This window comes from Ambystoma mexicanum, chromosome 9 (assembly GCF_040938575.1).
Source record: "Ambystoma mexicanum isolate Mex_15411 chromosome 9, UKY_AmexF1_1, whole genome shotgun sequence".
NCBI lineage: Eukaryota > Metazoa > Chordata > Amphibia > Caudata > Ambystomatidae > Ambystoma > Ambystoma mexicanum.
In genome coordinates, this window is record NC_090931.1 from 465,264,874 (window position 1) to 465,284,064 (window position 19,191).

Here is a 19,191-nt window from a genome sequence, read left to right on the forward strand (position 1 = left end):
GGGGTTGTCCTCTTTTGGTTATGTGCATGCTTGCTTACACTTTTGTTTTTTGTCTTTCGATGTGTTTCTTTTCCCTTCTCCTCCTCACATTTGTACGGACTGAACGTCAACGCTTCTCTTACAGTTCTACAGGATTGTATTCAATGCTCTGTGCAGAGTGGCAAAAAAAAACGCATTGCCACTGGAGGTCCAACAAATTCCATTTCTTTGGACCCACTGCAAATCTTGCGCCTTAATCCTGTCATAGTCTGTGCTGAACATCCCAGCACTGCACATAAAGGCACACATGCTTCTGTTTTATAAAACACCTCCCGACTTCTAGCTGTGGACAAATTACACCCTAATGTGCAACACGTGCAATTACCTACACCACCATGTGCTGGCAAATGCATAGCACCTCACTTTGGTTGTCCCCCCCCACCCCCCTCCACCACCAAGTGTAAATATTGCAACTTTTTAATGTTGATGACTTCCTTTCATGGCGCAATGTGGTAAAACACTTCCTCAAGCAAGGGTCTTATAAGGGCCTACCCATAGCAAATGCACAAGGTGACATGTGGCTCCCTATTGTGCTGTAGGGGCAATGAGGCACATATGGTAATGTACGCATAGCGGCTCACTTCTGCTGTTCCACCAGATGCACAAGGTCCTCTGCAACCATTGTGTGCTACTCACCAACTCTAAATGCATGCACAGTAACAACTGCATTGCTGCATTATATTGTAGAGGCTGTGTTGAAGGCCTAGGCTGTTGGGTGCTTGGCCATGCACCCAATAGTCTAGGCGTAGGCCACACTCTGCACACCATAACGGAGCCATGCAGACGACCAAGTACGCATGTGCCAGAAATGACAAAGGCAACATACGCACCAGCACTTCAGTGTGCGTTGCAAGTTTCATGTGGTCTTCATTGTACTCCCCTTCTGCCATTGCTCTACCATCACTGGCCGCTGGCATGATACCACACACAGCACACCCTAGTACAACCCATGTTTTACTTCTCATGTCATGTGTAATTCAGGCCCCATCTGCAAGTGTGCCTGCCAACTTTCACCCTGGCCACATCTTTGCATACAAGGCTCAACAACGTTGCGTTGCCTGTGCTGAACGGCATGAGTGGCTGTGTACATTGTCCATATTGCAACTTTCTGATGCTGAACACTTCCTTTCATGGCGCAATGTGGTAAAACACTTCTCAAGCAAGGGTCTTAAAAGGGCCAAACCATACCAAACGCACATGGTGACATGTGGCTCCCTGTTGTACAACAGGGGCAATTATGTGCACCATATGGTAACGAACGCAAAGGAGCTCACTTCTGCTGTTCCACCAAGTGCACAAAGTCCTCTGCAACTATTGTGTGCTACTCAACAACTCCAAATGCATACACATTAACAACTGCATTATATAGTGGAGGCTATGATGAAGGCCTAGGCTGTTGGGTGCACGGCTGAAGGCCGTAGGCCATGCACCCAACAGTCTAGGTCTAGTCCACACTCACCACAACATAGCATGCAGGCTACCAGGTATGCATGTGCCATGAATCACAAAGTCAACGTACACACCAGCACTTCCAACCAACCCACCATAAAGCAGGGGCACAAGAACACATGTTCCACTTACCGAAATGCAGAAACATCTCGCTCTGTTTGGCACAGCTACCCGCTTCCAATTATAAAGCATTATAAGCATGCCAACCAAACCAGGCCATCTATTCAGCCTGCTCCCACCACTCTAGTACGTGCATTGAACCAATGGTGCCTACTGCAATGCAACACTTACTAATCTGCGCAGTGGACACTACGCAAGCACATAGAACAAACATTTGCACCGGGACCTCTTCCATATGTACACTATTCCGTTAATATATCCATTGGACGTCCGTTAATATATCCATTGGACGTACTGCACGACTGTCACTGCACCATCTCCACCGACAACAGTAGATTGCTCAACCAATCGCCACACACATGCAACCACAGTTGTGTGCCCTGCAGCCAGATCGTACACAATAAGCAACAATGTGACACCTACTTTCAACCAGTGGACATACCTTTTCAACCAATGCACATAATTATCTGTGCTAGGGCTGCAGCCATGCATCCAAGGGGCTATGTTATTACCTCACACAGCATGCCATAGTACACACTATGTTTAAATCCTCATGTGTCGTGGAATGCACTCCACTTTCTGCAACTGTGCTTGCCACCACTCATGACAGACGGACCTTGCTGCTGTAGCTTGCATGCCATAACGCAGGCTACCTACAATGACCACACAAGATTGTTGCCTGTTGAGGTATCTGCGCATTGGCGGAGCATGCACGGATAGCGCTGACAGACCGGTCTTCTTGTATAATGATATATATCATGTGAAGCTCTTCTCACTCCTGCTTGCTTTCCATCCCTTCTTTCCACCACCAGGTGCCGTTCACTATGGTTTTCAGATCCTTCAGCTGCTGCATTGTCCTCCGATACATACTGCTGTCATGGAACACTTTTCACACATCCTGTCACTGCACACTGCAGTTAAATCAAAGTTTTGACCGCACAGAGAACAGGGAAATGGAACGCCCGAGCCGAGACAGATATGACAAATTTTAGTATGCACACAGCTATATAAAAGAGGCTCAGCCATGCACACAATAGCTTAGAGCCTTGCCACACACCTCAACACTATCCTTCGATACACCATGGCAGCGTTTCCCAAAACCATTGACGCACAGCACACTTCCCTCCAGCCAACCACTGGCCGCATCCACTGTTTGTCGACAGCATGGCGTACTGCAGGCCACTGAGGCTTCTGTCTGCGGAGCGGACCCAAATATCACTAACTTTGCAAAGAAATTACTGGTCAGATTACCACCAAACACACAAAAGCATGCTTTCTGACCCAAGCCCCCGCTCCTGCCGGAAACTTGGTGAAAATCCGTCCAGCCATTACATTCAATCTATGGAGAAAAAAAAATGTGGGACCACCCTTATAACTTTGCCGCCCCTCCCCCGCATGAAACCTCACCCAACTTGGCGAAAAAATTCAGGGCCGGCCATATACTTTTTTTTTTTTCCAAAGTTTGGTGATTCCTCCAGTTGGAGTGAAGTTTAAGCCGCCGAATAAGTGGTCTTCCTATGGGTTTAGCAACTTAACCATAACTACAAGGCCGCTACCGTGGGGCGTGTAAAATGGTAAACTAAGCAACCATAACTCGCGCCACCACCGTACACTGCTAAGACTAAACACCCAGGACATCAACGATGCCATCACAAATGTCATTGATGACATCACTGCTGACATCACATATCTGGTCCACTTGCTTTTGTTCACAGAGTATTAATATTGAAAAGGTGTTATAGATTTAGACGTTAACCTTTTCATATGTTGTTAAAGTACTTTCCTTAGGGTTTCCTCTGCGCTCATGGTGCACATACATGGGCCAATAAGCAGGCCTTAAAACACCCTAATCATTTGTATACATGAGGATAAACTTTAATGTTATTAACATGTTCTGATGATGCGGTTTCTTTCTTCGTTACTTTAGTTTCCCTGTAAGTGCCACTAATTGTATGCATTGTGGGTGTTCATATGTATTGTTTGTACAAGCGCACATGTGTAGTAAATCTTGAATTGTTACATAGTTATTACATATTTAACATTAGGCTGATAAGGTAGCATTCATTATTGTACTATCCAAAATTACAAGATTATAAATGTTGTACTTCTATGGTGCATGCTGCAGCCATTGCCTATTTTTCCTGTATGGTTAGTTTCCTGTATTAACAACAATACTCCAATACTATGTTGTTTAGATGAGTACATTCTTTAATAGATGAAGTAGTTCATGAATGAATATATATATATATATATATTATATATTAGCTGGACCTCTATGGTGCATGCAGCAGACAATGCCTATGTTTCTGCACAAGTTGGTTACTATACTGGAAAGAACTCTGTAGTGCAATGGTATTCAAAGCATTGTATTGTGTATGTCATGATAGTTCTCCCAGTGACCTCTGATATTTTTGTGGCAACATTCAATCCCTTGTGGAGGCTGTTCATGAAAACTAAAGGCACATGTAATGGCATCAGTGATCTCATCAATTTGTGATGTCATCTTTGAGGTCATGGGTGGTAGTCCTTGCAGAGCAGAGCACAGTGGTAGCGCAAGTAATGCTTGCGTACCTTACCATAACTGGTGAATTTCTTGGGTTTTTCGGTTTTAGCTGTAACCATGATGTCCCTGTAGCGTTTTTCCATTGAATTTCATAGGTTTTTTTAGTAGTGCAACTTAACCATAACGTCCCTTTTTAACAATGTTTTTGTTAGTGAATTTCTTAGGTTTTTAGTTGGGCACTTTAACCATAACGTTGGCTTATCATATTTGTTTCAGTAAAGGTGTTAGTAGCGCAACTTAAAAATTAATGTACTTCAGTGAAACAAACAAAGGGACGTTATGATTAACTGGATAGTCTTAGTTGGTATAGAAGTACTGTACAGCATACTGCAGCCGGTGGCTCCATAGCAATAGCCATAGTGGTTGGGAACATTGCGTGTGTTCACGGACACTGGGTGCAGTTCAACATGCCGAGAAAGGGAGGGGTGTCATAAAAAGTGGTAAAATGCAGCAAAGAGAAGAAACATATAGAAACAGCAGCACGTGTGTGAATAGGAAGGGAAAATGCAGCATCTGTACAGTATGTACTGTTGCAACAAACACAGCAAATACAAACGGTATCCACTGTAACGGAAAGCACCAAAAAGAGAAGTAACGTTTCCCTTCATCAATCTTAACGCACACTTGCTTCACAATCAAAGAAAGGACGAAGAGGCAGAGTTACAGACGCCAACTACCGAGAACAGAACGGCACTGCAACAAGGTAAGCACACGAAAGTTTGTTATAATTGAACAGGTCCGGTAGTGTGCAATATTGTTAGACTCCGTTAGCTCATTGACCGGTAGTGTAGCAGAAGAATTCTTCTAGGCAATGTCACTCTGTGGATGATATACAGAGACACAACCACAGAGAGCAATTCACTGGAAGAGGAGCACCAGGAGACACCCTCAGGAGACAGTGACTGTGTGTAGGAATCCAAGTTACACAGGTAATAGTTGGACGTCTTCCTGTAAGGAACAACGTACGTTATCAGGCCAATTTACATGAAGAAATTAATTCTGCTGGGAAAAGACTAAAAAATACTAACCTGCATGAGTAGGCAGACAGAATGGAAGGGACATATGGGGACTCGCAATCCTAGTATTGGATGTTCCCTACAAGGAAAAACATATAGAAATGATAAGGAGAGTGAAGAAGAGAAGACTAGACACAAATAAGCCAGAGTAGAGAATGAGATTACCGTCCACACAAATCGTGAGCCTGGAAGATGAAACCTTTTAACTCGGAATGCAGTGTTCGGTATCCACAGGTGGTATTAGGAGCAACTACCCCAACGGCACGGGGACGCCTACAACCTGGGGTGGCCAGTCTCTAGTCCCAAGTAGCCACCAAACCCAACGGCACGCAGACGCCTAAACAATTTGTCCGAGTACCTGTGGCACAGTCTTGGACTGATGAGTTAAGCTGGAGGCAAGGTGCAATGAGTACAGAATTCCTTTAGAAATGAAAACCGGCAAGAGGGCACATCAAAGAAGTCCGTTGAGAAATCCAAGTTCAGTCACCAGACGAGTAGAGCAGTAACAGGGGTCAAGCAGAAGCAGTCCTCGAGGCAAAATCTGTGGTCGGTATCGGCGTGTAATTAATTAGGCAAGGGTAGGTAACAAGATCTTAGAAGACGTAGCAAGAGGTCAGAACACCAGAGCAAGACATGAACAAGGGCAAAAGCAGGCAGTACAAACAGGCAAAGGTCATAAACAGGAAACAAACCGAACACGAGAGAAAACTGCACTTCCAAACGAGAGCTCAATCAGAAGCGGCATTCGTTTGTTTCGGGCCGCTTAAGAAGCCTGAATCACGTGAATCGGGACGCCACATCACGTGACCAAACGGGAAAAGAGGCCTCCACCGTTTCCACGACAACCGCCATCGACCTGGAACTGGAGACCGTGCCGGTGTGGAGAACCAATGCGACGCGGGCCACTGTAGACGCCGGATGAGCCTGGAGGAATTTACGCGACACTGAGCCTGAACATGCGGCGCTCCTGTCGAACGTAAGTTTTTCATGGCATGTTTGTTACAGCCAAACCTTGGTTTCCTGACAAATATTAGGAAAGCATGATGTTTTCTGTTTGTGCGCAGTAATGGCTACCACCCTGGAATGACTGGAAAAGAATTTCCCACAGGAAGAAATGAGTGAGGACGAGAGGCCCATTGCTACCTGCCGCACTGTGAAAAGGGAAAGAGTTGCTGCAAGAGCAAGCACCGTAGAATGGCTGGAGGAAAATTTCCCGCATGACGAAATGAGTGAGCATAGTAACCCCATAGGTATGAAACGCAGTCTTAATAAATGCAATATATTGCTTCATGTTAATTAAACACATTTGTTATTCTTTCACAGAACATATGGAAATACAGAGGAGTACACCAGAAGGGGCACCTTTTGCACAGCAACATACGGTCACCGAAACGGAAGGAAACGCTGTACATACAAAAGTAGACCACCTGGATGCCAAAATGGATGAGTTGATGCACAAATTCTACGACTTGAAAACTTTTGTAGAAGAACATATGGGAAAAATAAGATATCACTGCGCGACTTGCACATGCCCTTGTTTCCCAGCATCCCCCACCCCCCATGCCCGGAAAATGCGTGTCATGAGAGACGCTTCGATGAGACCTCAATCCCTTCTTCCCCTCAGCACCAACTTCTAAACATGCCGAAATCCCCAATATGTGTGTCTGTTTCTGGTCCCCCTTTAATTTCTGAATAGTAGCTATAAATGTGTGCTAAAGATTCATATGTTAAGTTGTACTGATTGTATATGTGCCTTTTCCTTTCTTTTAAGAAGGCATTTGTAAGAGTGAAGGGAGCAGCACTGGTGTGCATGATTGGCAGGTAGGAAAATGGATGAGTCATACGACTGCGGCACCTGGCTGCCGTATGCGCACTCACAATGGAAGAATCTGTAGGACCCCACTACGAGCCGCATGTTTGAATGCAGAAAAACGCCAGTAAGTAGTTGTTGAACCGTACGTTTGTCCTTCGCACATGCGTATGTCGTCCTGTGATGCCTGGTAACACCGTCCCTGGTCAAGCTATGCAAAAAAAGTACAATATAGTTGTAGTAGGTGGAAGCACGCACGTCTTGCGAGTACCTTTCCATGTAAACCTTCCACCTACTGTATCGTGCTCACACTAAACGTTATATACGAATGTTCAATGCACGTGTGCCGTACATTTAAGTAGTCCAGGGATGGCAAGAGAATGCATTGGAGAACTGTGCACATGGCCACAAAGTATTACGGCTAATATATGTCCCGCAGACAGGCGTCCAAATGGACAACCATGGTGACGTCACCATGGTAACAGAACAGTGCTGCGCGTGGTCCCTTATTTGGTGGATACGAGCCAGATCCATGCACATCGAAAGAGGACAATTTTCTGCACTTTATCCAGTGTTACAGTGAGAGTGCGCCCTTGCAGACATTCTACACTCTTCCTTCTGCATGTAGGTATTGTAGAGAAAGAGTTAGGCCCACTTTGCAGTGGCACATGCTCCACAACAGTGCTATAAAAGGGCACACCCACAAGTGTACTGCAATCCCTGTTTGCTTTCCAGAGAAGAGCATCAGTGCACATTGGTTCGTGCAGAAATTGCTTTCTCACCAATTGTGTGCCTGCAAAGTACTTGTAGAAGTAATGGCCACCAGAGCTTCTGCTAGTACCTCTGACTCAGGAGCACCCACACCATAAACCCCTCCTTCTGAAGGTCCTGAGCAAGGCAACAGGAGTCATAATGTAGAGGGACATCGAAAAGGAAACAAGAATAAAGTAGAAGGAATCCCCATTGCCTGCAGCCAGCATGAGTCGTGGGTGTGGAAACTATTTAGGACCGTTGGCGATGTGCCAAAATGTCGTGCAAACCAAGTATAATGCATGGCGTGCAACATTGTTTCGGAAAACCTGGCTTGTACAGCTACAGCACAACCTCCATGCGGCAGCACCTGAAAGCGAACCACCTAGCAGCTGTTCGGAGGGTTGTCCCTTTCCAAGCAGGCAGTAACTTATTTTCCTGTACAGCATCCTCCACATCTGCTCCTGCCACCACTAGGGACACTCCAGTGGGTCAGCGTGTCCCGCAAGCAGCCTTGGAGGACATACGCACTGCAACAGACCCGGACCTTTCAAAGGCCACTGTATTGTGCATCTACTGCGACGCGGTACTGTGTAGGGGGGGACAATTTTCAAATGGGGATTTGGTGCGGGAGCATGACAAAGAGTGCACCTAACCCAAGTGAGGTGCACCCCACATTTTCTGCTCTCCACTTAGGCTTTCTTATCCCCGTGGTTGGTACCGTTTGCTAAATATCCCTTCCGTTGCTGGCTTTTGTAGCGTGTCTTATAACTGGACAAATGCTACACAACCAGAAGGGGGGGTGGGGAAACTAAAAGGCTCTTTCAGAGCCACATTGCACTGTTGAAAAATAGAAGTTGAATTAAAGCATGCAGGCGGTGGCTCAGCCTATGTGCTCCTCATACAGAAATGCCAACAATGGGTGGCGGGGACTCTGTCAAAAGGTGTGTACGCATTTGCAAGTTGAAGTGGTGGCCCTGTAAAGAGCCTTTTTGTGCTGTTTGTGTTTGCAACAATGGAAGTGGTGAACAACTACAGAGAAAATGCTTGCTAGACTTGCAGGAAGCGCTGCACTGCATTCTGGATATTACACAGAAACAGCTCATTGCCAGCATCAGTTGGATGAACTCCATCTGAGCGAAAAATGTTGCTATTACGAAACGTAATGTTTTCATTGTGGAAAGAGAACATGGCAACATTGCGCAAAAAAGCACAAACAGCTTTGTTCACATTCCGCCGCGCTTTCTCCATTTGTGGCCCACACAAGGAAGAACGCAGCCACATCTGTCTCCGAAATGTCTCCTTCATTGCAAACTGTTCCCTCCACAATGAACAATAATAATGTCAGGATGAGGGAGCATCGCCAAACTAGCACAAAGAGGACCCACATGGAGCTACTTCATCACCCCAGGCCCAGCCAACGGACCCACTGGGCTGAGGCTGCCAACAGCACATCACTGCTCTCTTGCAATTTTCCTGCTTCCTCCCACTAACTCAACCTCCCCTCTTTCAGAGCCGCCAGAGCGCCAAGGGACCACTACGGTGGTGATAGTGTGCGGTGCAAATGTCCTTTAACATTAACATCCCATGTGTGGCGTACCAGTGCACATTGACATTAGGGAACCCAAGGTGAGCTGCCATTGCACGGCGTTGTGTGTAAAACTTGTACCCAATGTATCCACGAGTCGCCCAAAAGCCATATAGTCCGCCTACTGAACGGCACACCCATCGGTGTAGCCATCTCCACTGCTATTCACAAGCAGACGTTCCGGCACAATCTGTTCCTACACACCACACCCCCGAAATCATATTGTCCAATCCCAACTCCTGCACAGTCCCATTTCCATTGCAGCCACCCCGAAAAGACCCAGATGTAGCACGTGCGCACCGCCAAATGACGCAACTTTCTCTAACATATTGCCTTGTGCAGGGGGCTGCACGAACACATTTTAAGCGTCCTAGAAAATGATGGTCTTGGTGGAAGTTCTGAAAAGTTTTTATTTTTGCTAAAGCGACGTTTAAAGGAAGACCTTTTTGTGTGCTCCTTTGTAGGGTGTGCTCTGTGCTTTTCCTCCTTACATTAGTACACAAGTGTCTGCAGCGTACATTGTACATAGTGCAACAGATAAGGAAGTTCAATAGGGGGAAAATAAATTATCATCGCCACTAGCAAACGTCTCACTAAAAGCAATAAAATTCTCATGGGCACAGAAGGAACATCGCAAAATGGCACAGAAAAGCAGAAAAACACCTGAATCGATAATCCGAATTTTCATTTCCATGGCAAGCACATTAAGAAGGACAGCATGTAGCACGTGCGATTTCCTCAACTACTGCGAGGACTGCGCCTCAAGAAATCAGGGCCAATCCTTCTTGCCTTTCCAGTATTTTTACCAGCGCTCCCTGATTGGCTACTGTTAAACAATTACAGATGCATCCACCAATTACATCCAAGATTTGTGCATCTATTGAACAATCCATAACAACTGTTAAACACGCAGAGGTCAAATGTCCTGTAAATCAAAAACACCTGAACAGGAAAGTACTGTAAACCGATCTACCAGTTCTGCACCCACCCACATCGGCATTGCTACCCATCACCACGCCTAGTAGGTATTACTATTTTTTTTTTTTGTACAGTACAGTGCCAACTGTGTTTTAGGTACCCCGTTGCTACAAACTTATCAGTGAATCTCCATAATGTATTCTTAATTCGTACTGTTATGTCTCCCATCACCTACTATTAAATGGATCCTACAGAAGTAGGTGATGGCAAAGTTGCCATTTGCCCATAACAGCCATTGGTATATGGAAACGGTTACTGTGTTCTTTTGTTCTGTCAATTTTACAATGTTTTCCCCCCCATTAACGCACCTATCAAATTTGTAAAAATCGCACCCAAAATCATCAGGCACCCTTTCCCGCCAAAGTAAGCCAAGTACATACATTGCAAACATAACAACAGTTTCCTGCCGCACGTCATATATAACAGTAGTTGAGCAAGAAAAAAATTAATGTGTGCATTTACAACAGTAACATTCATAAATGTGCATAAGGAAAGTAAAGGCTAAAAGCAGTGCCTGCAGTCATGTAGCAAGCATACATATTCAAAGAAGTACATGCAAACGCACGCACACAAATATTCTGCTTTGCAATCTGTACATCTTTCAGCACCTTGTTGTCACACTTCCACAATGCGAAGTACTGCATTTTGAAAGTAAATAGGCCTACACTAATACACACACATGTTTCATAACAAGTCATACAATACACTCCCAAATAGACCACCTACCCCCTTACCAAACCTGCTTATGCTCCCAAGTGTGCATTCCGTAATCCTTCCATTTATACACATGCAATTCTTCTTCCTGCTAAAACATCCCCATATAGTTTTCAAGAATGTATTGCACAAATGTAATCACTAACCCATTATCCAACATATTTTCTTACCATCTTCTTATACAGGTGCAGTACCTCCCTCTCTCCGGAAAGCCACTTGAGTGTGCACTTGAAAATACAGCCTGCAATAAACATACTGCCAGCAAGCAACAAAGTAAGTACAATACCATCATACTATTCTGTCTTACTAGAAAAGTGCACTGTTGTTGTATTGTAGCATATAGATGTGCGACCATCCACCACTATGGACTTCATTGTTACTTATGACACCTCTACTGGTGCTCAGTGTTTTTTATGTCACCACCATTAGACTTATCCCCACATAGTACGATACTGTCCCAAACCGAAAGTTAGAGTTCCAGTTAAAATGCGTACCCTCCTATTAACCCACATATGCACACTGGACACATATACATTTGAAAATGTGCACACCCACACTTCCCTTTCTTCGCCAACAGCTACTACACAATGCCTACCAAATGTAACGCTCACCTGATTCCCACGGAGGCGCCGGTCTTGGCAGGATGGTGTCTGTGACTCAAAGTGAAGTGCAGGACTCGATTGGCTTCCGGGGCTGAGCCTCTTCGCACTGTGTGTCTAACTCGAAGAGTGAGATATCTGCAGGTGAAAGAATATGGGGTTAATGATCTGGGGTTGTCGGGTATCGCTCTCCCTTTCCCTTCCTCGCTTTTCCGTGGAGCCCCAAGGTCAACGTGCTCACCTTAGATAGGTGAATGCTGCACTCTCCATCTGCGTCTGGTGCAGGGTGCCGTTGCCAGTTCCTTCATTGGGTGAAACGTAGGCCTCTTGACATCAGAGGATTGCTACCGTCGTTAATTGCACGAACGGTGAGTTTCCGGACACCTTTTAAGTCCTTACAGTCTTTAGGTGCGTGGGCACGTTAATGTGGAACAGGGCTCTGTATAATACTTTTTCTATTTGTCTTGCAGGGCTCTTGAGGTAGAAGATGGTGTGAAGAAAGCCGAAGTTCGAGCCAGAGTCTTGGAATGACGCGCTTGGAAATGCGTAAGTAAATGCCGGTTGCCTGTTTTTCAAAAGCTCTCTAACTGTCTCTTTTCCCTTGCAGTTGTGAGTTCGGGTGTTGAAGAGACGCTGGAAACGCCGGAGTATTTGCAGGCGCCGTATTGTGGCGGGCGCGTAAGTAAAATACCTGTCTAATGTCTCTTCTTTTGTCTTTCAGGTGCAGGATTGCAGCGTTGAAGAAAACCGGAATTCCCGGAGTGCCGATAAGTAATTCCACACAGGAATAACTATGCCTTTGTCTTCACAGGCGGAGAAGCACCGTGAAGAGATGGTAGCTGCCGATGGATCAGGTGAGGAAAGCACTGCGCGTGAAGGTTGCCGTGCTAACCTGTTGTTTCTTGTCTTTGCAGGTACTAATGAAGGCTGGATACAGGAATGGTAAGCGTTTGTTCTTGCAGGTTCAGGATCGGAAAGAAGAAAACTGGAACAGACACGGTGAGCGTTCTGCTGCAGATGCAGAATAACGCGAAGAACGTTTCATCAATCGGGTGTGGTTTAAATAGCCTTGGAGTGATGAGGCGTCTTCCTCCACGGCCTCGCCTAGGTAAGAAAAGAGTTCCTGTTCCAGAAGAGTTCCAATGTTGTATCCAGGGAGTGGAGCTTGCCCCACCCAGGTAAGAAAGTAGTCCCGGCTCACAGAGGATTCCTATGTGGCTGGTAAGTAAGCAGCATGGTCTGCTGCAGGTAAGTCCACCCAAGCATCTTCATACAAATTATGAGCCCGGCGCTTCCAGTGCCGGAACCAGTGACTTTGATGAGCCTGGTGCCACTTGCGCCAGGACGAGGTCCAAAAGGTCCCAGTGGGGACAGGCTGGTGCCTAGGATGAAGGTTAGGGGCCTGCTTCCAAGGACGTTGGGCTGGTCCTAGTTCCTTGGAAGCAGTGATCATGACAGCACCTCCTAAGCGTGTCTTCTCCGGGGGTTTTGGCTTGTCGGGGTGATTCAGATGGAATTTCTTGACCAGACGAGGTGCGTGGACATGTTCTGAGGGTTCCCAAGACCTTTCCTGGGGGCCGTATCCTTTCCAATCAACCAGGTAATATAATTTAGATTTGGAGATTTTGGAGTCTAGGATGTTCTTTACTTCGAACTCAAGTTCTCCATCCACTAGAACAGGTTCTGGGAGTTCGGTCAATCGGGTTTCTGGTTGTACTGGTTTTAGTAAGGAGACATGGAATACTGGATGTATTTTCATATGCGAAGGCAATTCCAATTTGACAGCCACCGGATTAATTATGGCAGAGATGAGAAAGGGTCCTAAGTATCTCGGGATGAAGGTGCGGGGTCCTTTTAGAGGCAGGTGCTTGGTGGATAACCAGACCTGATCTCCCACTGCGTAGTGAGGGGCCTCTTTGCGGTGTTGATCCGCTCCTTTCTTGTATAGAGCTTTAGCTCTTTGCAGATGGGCAGTGGCTTCTTTAAAAGTATGAGTGATCACCGAGTGCAAGTGATCCACAGCAGGTGTTTCGAATTCTTGGGGAGGATCCAGGTTAGAGGTCCTAGGATGGTTTCCATATAATAGGAAGAAGGGAGTCTTCCCGGTTCCAGAATGGGTCGAATTGTTATAAGCGTATTCAGCGATCCAAAGGATATCCTTCCAAGGGTTTTCAGTTTGTTGGAGCATGCAACGTAAATATTGCTCCAGAGTTTGATTTGTCCTCTCGGTTTGTCCGTCAGTTTGGGGATGGTGACTGGTTGAAAGTCTCACATCAATTTGGGCTAAGCGACAGCAACTTCGCCAAAAGTGGGAGATAAATTGACTTCCCCTATCGGAGACCAAAACCGAGGGAAAACTGTGTAACCGAACAATGTTTTCTAAGAATTCTCGGGCTAATACTGAAGCTGAAGGTAGGCCCTTCAGGGGAATGAAGTGAGCCATCTTGGAGAATAGATCCACGACTACTAAAATGGTATTATACCCTGAGCATGGAGGTAAGGCCGTGATGAAATCCATGGACAGGGTATGCCATGGACAGGGCGGGATGTCCAGTGGGTGTAAGAGGCTGGCTGGTTTCTCCTTCTGACTTTTATTCTGAGCACACACACCGCAGGAGATTACAAAGTCTCTAATATCCTTCTTCCATGATGGCCACCAGAAATGTCTTTTGACCTTTTCCATGGTTTTGGTAATGCCAGGGTGACCCTCCATTAATGAGTCGTGATAACAGGAGATTACCTGTTTTTGTATTTTCTCACAGGGCAAGTACAATCGTCCTCGGAAATATGGTAGGTCTTGGTCCACTGAGAAATCCTTCCCCTTGAATTGCCAGTCCTGTAATTCTGCCGGAGTTAGGAGTGATTTGACTGTAGTCTCGGTGTCTTCAAAGGATTGAGCGCTGACCAAGCCCAAAATCCTTTGTTCTGGGATTATGGGTATTGGTTCAGGATTGGTCAAGTGTTCATCTATTCCCATCCGGGAGAGGGCATCTGCTTTTCCGTTTTTACTGCCTGGTCGATAAGTAATTATAAAGTCAAACTCAGCCAAAAACAGAGCCCAGCGGTGCTGCCTGGAAGACTGAGCTTTGGCCGTCTTCAGATATTGTAAATTGCGGTGATCTGTCATTACGGCAACTGTGTGTCTTGCTCCCAAAAGATAATGCCGCCAGGCTTTAAAGGCTGATCTGATAGCTAAAAGTTCCTTGTCTGTAAATGAATAGTTGATCTCGGGAGCCGAGAATTTGCGGGTCCAAAAGGCTACAGGATGTAATTGGTGTGTGACTGGATCTCTTTGTGATAAAACTGCCCCCATAGCAAGACTAGAAGCATCTGTTTCTACGATGTAGGGGAGTTCTGGGCGAGGGTGTTTTAGAACAGGTGCAGAGATGAATTTAGCTTTTAAGTCCTGAAAAGCTTGTTCCGCCTCGGTAGACCACTCAAAACGTTTGTTTTTCTTTAATAGAGCGGTGATGGGCTGGACTATTCGAGAGAATTCAGGAATGAACCTGCGGTAAAAGTAAGCGAAGCGTAACATGCTTTGAACTCCTTTTACAGAGGTTGGTGAAGGCCACTTGATGATTGCATCGACTTTCTTTGAATCCATATGGACTCCGTTTGGTGACAATATGAATCCCAGGAACTCAACTTCAGTTACGTTGAAAACGCATTTTTCAAGCTTAGCAAAAAGGTTATGTTGATGTAATCTCTCGAGGACCTCTTTAACGTGTTTCTGATGTTCCTCTTCAGATGATGAATAGACGAGGATGTCATCAATGTAGACAACAACACACACATCTATGAGTTCTCTAAGGACATCATTCATAAAATACTGGAAGGCGGCAGGAGCGTTGCATAGTCCAAAGGGCATAACTTGATATTCAAACAGCCCATACTTGGTGCGGAAGGCCGTCTTCCATTCATCGCCCTCTTTTATTCGTACCAAGTGGTAGGCTCCTCTGAGATCCAACTTTGTATATATACATGCGTCTTTGACTTGGTCCAGGAGTTCAGGGATCAAAGGTAACGGGTATCTGTTTTTAACAGTGATTTTATTCAGGGCACGGTAATCTATACAAGTCCTAAGGTCTCCTTCCTTTTTCGGAACGAAGAACAAAGCCGAGGAAGCTGGAGATTTTGAAGGACGGATAAATCTGTTAGACAATATCTGGACCAATACCTAGCTGAGGTGAAGATTCTCTGGCTCGGTGAGGGCATAAATCCTACTGCAAGGACGAGTTGTTCCGGGTATCAGATCTATTTGACAGTCGTAAGACTTATGAGGAGGCAGGGTGTTAGCTTGGTCCTTCCGAAAGACGTCTTGGAATTTCTGGTATTCGGGAGGTAGTTTGGGAACCTCAGAAGAGATTGCCGCCAGTGAAACATCAGGCCGAGGATAACAAGTGGAAATACATTCTGGAAACTGAACCGTCTTTGCTCGCCAATCGATCTGAGGATTGTGCTTCTCTAACCAAGGAATTCCCAGAATGATCTGGAACTGAGGGGCCTTGATCACATCGAACACGATTTTCTCCCGGTGTCCCTCTTGGCTCACTAACGTCACTGCTTGGGTGGCGAGAGTTACTGGTCCGGAGGCTATCTCCGTGCCATCCACTGTAGTAATGACGTCTTTTACTGCCTTGGGGACAAGAGGTAGATTCATCCTTGATACCATTTCACGGTCCACATAATTACCGATTGCTCCGCTGTCGATGTAAGCTTCAATTGCATGCAAACGATCCGGACGTTCAGGGCTAATGAGGACCATAGGCACCACGAAATGCGAGGTCATGGAACAGATTTTAACGCTCGGCAAGAGGACCTCTACGCTTGTCGGGCTAGGTCGTTTCCCTGCTCAGAATTTGTGGTACAGGTATCTGCGGCTCCTACAGCCTTCTTAGCTGGTTTCACTGGACAGTCTCGAAGAAAGTGCCCCGAGTTTCCGCAATAGAGGCATAATTGCAGCTGTCTTCTCCTTTCTCGCTCTTTTTGGGTTAAAGGTCCTTTCATGCTCCCTATTGGCATGGGTTCCACGGTGTCAACTCCCCTAGTAGAGGTCTGCGGTTTAGAAAACACTCGGGTATCAAATTTGGAACGATCAGCCTTTCTGTTCTGTAATCTGTGGTCCAATTGAACAATAAGTCAATATAGTCTGAGCATTCTTGTGGAGGATTCACAACTTGAGCTAACACATCCTTGAGCTCTCCACGCAGGCCTCTGTAGAAAAGCGTTATTCTTTTATCCTCAGGCCATTGAGTTTCCACTATAAGTCTGTTGAATGAGGCAATGTAAGTCAAGAGGTCTTGATTACCCTGTCGTAACGAAAGGAGTTTATTGTCCAAGGCCAGCCCTTGTGCATGTCTTGCGAACAGTTTCTCCATGCTGGACTGGAAGGCCTGGAAATCATGAAGAACCGGATCATCCTGAGTGATTAAAGGGATCGACCAATCTGCGGCACTGCCAGTGAGATAAGAAAGCACAAAAGCCACCTTGGCCTGATCTGTTGGGAAGGCAGCTGGTCTACATAAGAAGTGTAGGCGCCACTGGTTAATGAACACTGCAAATCTCTTTGGGTCACCAGAAAAGCGTTCGGGTGGAGCCAAGGGCACATTACCGGGTAGATTAATTTGCACTGGATTTGAGGAAGATGCTGAAGGATAATTTCCTCCTGGAGCGGGCAAAGGTGTTTGTCCTGCCTGCGTTTGTAGCAATTGCCTAGCGAGGTCCTCTGTTCGCTCCTTGGATATTATTAGCTCTCTTCTTAGAGCGTTTGTTTCCTGACGAGCTGCATGTACTTCTGCTCTTAGTTCCCCAAGCAACTGGGCCAATTGATCAGTATCCGAGGTTTCCATTGCGCCTGGGTAGGAGTTTCGCGGTGGGCTTCGCGTTCTGTAACGCTCACCTGATTCCCACGGAGGCGCCGGTCTTGGCAGGATGGTGTCTGTGACTCGAAAGTGAACTGCAGGACTCGATTGGCTTCCGGGGCCGAGCCTCTTCGCACTGTGTGTGTCTAACTCGAAGAGTGAGATATCTGCAGGTGAAAGAATATGGGGTTAATGATCTGGGGTTGTCGGGTATCTCTCTCCCTTTCCCTTCCTCGCTTTTCCGTGGAGCCCCAAGGTCAACGTGCTCACCTTAGATAGGTGAATGCTGGACTCTCCATCTGCGTCTGGTGCGGGGTGCCGTTGCCAGTTCCTTCATTGGGTGAAACGTAGGCCTCTTGACATCAGAGGATTGCTACCGTCGTTAACTGCACGAACGGTGAGTTTCCGGACACCTTTTAAGTCCTTACAGTCTTTAGGTGCGTGGGCACGTTAATGTGGAACAGGGATCTGTATAATGCTTTTTCTATTTGTCTTGCAGGGCTATTGAGGTAGAAGATGGTGTGAAGAAAGCCGAAGTTCGAGCCAGAGTCTTGGAATGACGCGCTTGGAAATGCGTAAGTAAATGCCGGTTGCCTGCTTTTCGAAAGCTCTCTAACTGTCTCTTTTCCCTTGCAGTTGTGAGTTCGGGTGTTGAAGAGACGCTGGAAACGCCAGAGTATTTGCAGGCGCCCTATTGTGGCGGGCGCGATGGCGCGTAAGTAAAATACCTGTCTAATGTCTCTTCTTTTGTCTTTCAGGTGCAGGATTGAAACCGGAATTCCCGGAGTGCCGATAAGTAATTCCACACAGGAATAACTATGCCTTTGTCTTCACAGGCGGAGAAGCAGCGTGAAGAGATGGTAGCTGCCGATGGATCAGGTGAGGAAAGCGCTGCACGTGAAGGTTGCCGTGCTAACCTGTTGTTTCTTGTCTTTGCAGGTGCTACTGAAGGCTGGATACAGGAATGGTAAGCGTTTGTTCTTGCAGGTTCAGGATCGGAAAGAAGAAAACTGGAACAGACACGGTGAGCGTTCTGCTGCAGATGCAGAATAACGCGATGCACGTTTCATCAATCGGGTGTGGTTTAAATGGCCTTGGAGTGATGAGGCGTCTTCTTCCACGGCCTCGCCTAGGTAAGAAAAGAGTTCCTGTTCCAGAAGAGTTCCAGTGTTGTATCCAGGGAGTGGAGCTTGCCCCACCCAGGTAAGAAAGTAGTCCCGGCTCACAGAGGATTCCTATGTGGCTGGTAAGTAAGCAGCATGGTCTGCTGCAGGTAAGTCCACCCAAGCATCTTCATACAAATTATGAGCCCGGCGCTTCCAGTGCTGGGACCAGTGACTTTGATGAGCCTGGTGCCACCGGCGCCAGGACGAGGTCCAAAAGGTCCCAGTGGGGACCGGCTGGTGCCTAGGATGAAGGTTAGGGGCCTGCTTCCAAGGACGTTGGGCTGGTCCTAGCTCCTTGGAAGCAGTGATCATGACACCAAACTGCAACTCTGCAGAAAGAGAGGCACGCAACCTAAAAACACCGAAAGTAGCCATCCACTGCAAGAACAGAAAGTTGAAGAAGAGGTAATTCGGTCATTAAGGAAAACAAATGCATCTACCAGTAAAGACCGTGTAGTTGATTTCTCAAAATATGAGAATGAAAACAAAAGCATGAATTACAGTGCAACGCACACAACCAGGTGCAAATGGTAATGTA

The 19,191-nt window shown here is 46.4% G+C and overlaps 1 protein-coding gene across 5 annotated transcripts in view; it reads left to right on the forward strand.

Annotated features, from left to right (window-relative positions):
* The window catches only part of PGAP4 (post-GPI attachment to proteins GalNAc transferase 4), a 206,588-nt gene that overhangs the window by 74,508 nt on the left and 112,889 nt on the right, over window positions 1-19,191 (forward strand). Inside the window, exon 2 of one of the 5 annotated variants that reach the window (XM_069615002.1) lies at window positions 11,213-11,300. The exons of the other annotated variants lie outside the window; for them this stretch is intronic. The gene's annotated coding sequence lies outside the window, so the exon portion shown is untranslated. The remainder of the gene's footprint in view (window positions 1-11,212; window positions 11,301-19,191) is intronic. 5 annotated transcript variants of the gene reach the window in all.